The 982-nt window shown below is 35.8% G+C and overlaps 1 non-coding gene across 1 annotated transcript; it reads right to left on the minus strand.

The window, feature by feature from the left end:
* Positions 1-778: 778 nt before the first annotated feature.
* Trnac-gca (transfer RNA cysteine (anticodon GCA)) lies at positions 779-850 on the minus strand. Its single transcript has one exon. It is a non-coding gene; the product is annotated as a tRNA-Cys (tRNA).
* Between the last annotated feature and the right edge of the window lie 132 nt (positions 851-982).

Genomic DNA, 982 nt, shown 5'->3' on the forward strand with positions numbered 1-982 from the left:
AGCAATACTTGGTATTGTTATGTTCCAGTTTGAAGGGTGAGTGAGCCAGTGTAATTACAGGCACAAGGGACATAAAATCTTAGCTCCCAAGGTTGGTGGCGCATTGGTTATGTAAGCGATGGTTGACATTTCTTACAATGCCAATGTCTAAGGGCGTTTGGTGACCACTAACCATCAGGTGGCCCATATGCTCGTCCGCCTTCACATTCTATAAAAAAAATCTCAATTACTGTGACCACTTTCCCCTAAGATGTGTATTTGTTTGTAATAAATAAAATCTATATAGTGAACTTTGGACTTTAATCATTCACACACAATTCATCCGCTACACGGCAATACTGATCTTTAAGTCGGCAGCCATGCTGCCATAAAAACAATCACCTAATCGTATTAAATATAACTTATGTATATTCAGTAATGAAAAAAATTGCACAATAAAATTAACAAATACAGTTTGGCGTCATTCACCGCGAAATGACAGGATAGACGTCAAACCATTCATTTTCTAGATGAGGGCGAAAAGCTTTGTATTTTTGAGCTGGATATGACGCCTTAATGGTCTTGGAGCGTACAACAAAGTACTTTGTGTGACTTTTTGTATAACTGCTCATGGCAGCTTTGTATATAAACGAAATATGTGAGATGATAATTAAGTTCATAATATTAAATTTTGAAACCAACATTTTGAATTAATTTTTACGAATTACGTTCGATGTAAAACATGTCTAAATAAAAAAAAAACATTTAATTGTTTTATCTAGATTAAAAAAATATAGTAAGGGGACACCCGGGTTTGAACCGGGGACCTCTCGATCTGCAGTCGAATGCTCTACCACTGAGCTATATCCCCATATCGCAGTTAGCTTAAATACTATACGCCTATTTTAACATTCAAAACTGATAAAGCGATTCTTAAGCAACCAATGACCTCTGCGTTGTTTTAGCCATATTTGTAAACCATCTTCTTCAAGCACACTTTAAT

The sequence above is a fragment of the Nymphalis io genome, chromosome 9 (assembly GCF_905147045.1).
Source record: "Nymphalis io chromosome 9, ilAglIoxx1.1, whole genome shotgun sequence".
Taxonomy (NCBI): domain Eukaryota; kingdom Metazoa; phylum Arthropoda; class Insecta; order Lepidoptera; family Nymphalidae; genus Nymphalis; species Nymphalis io.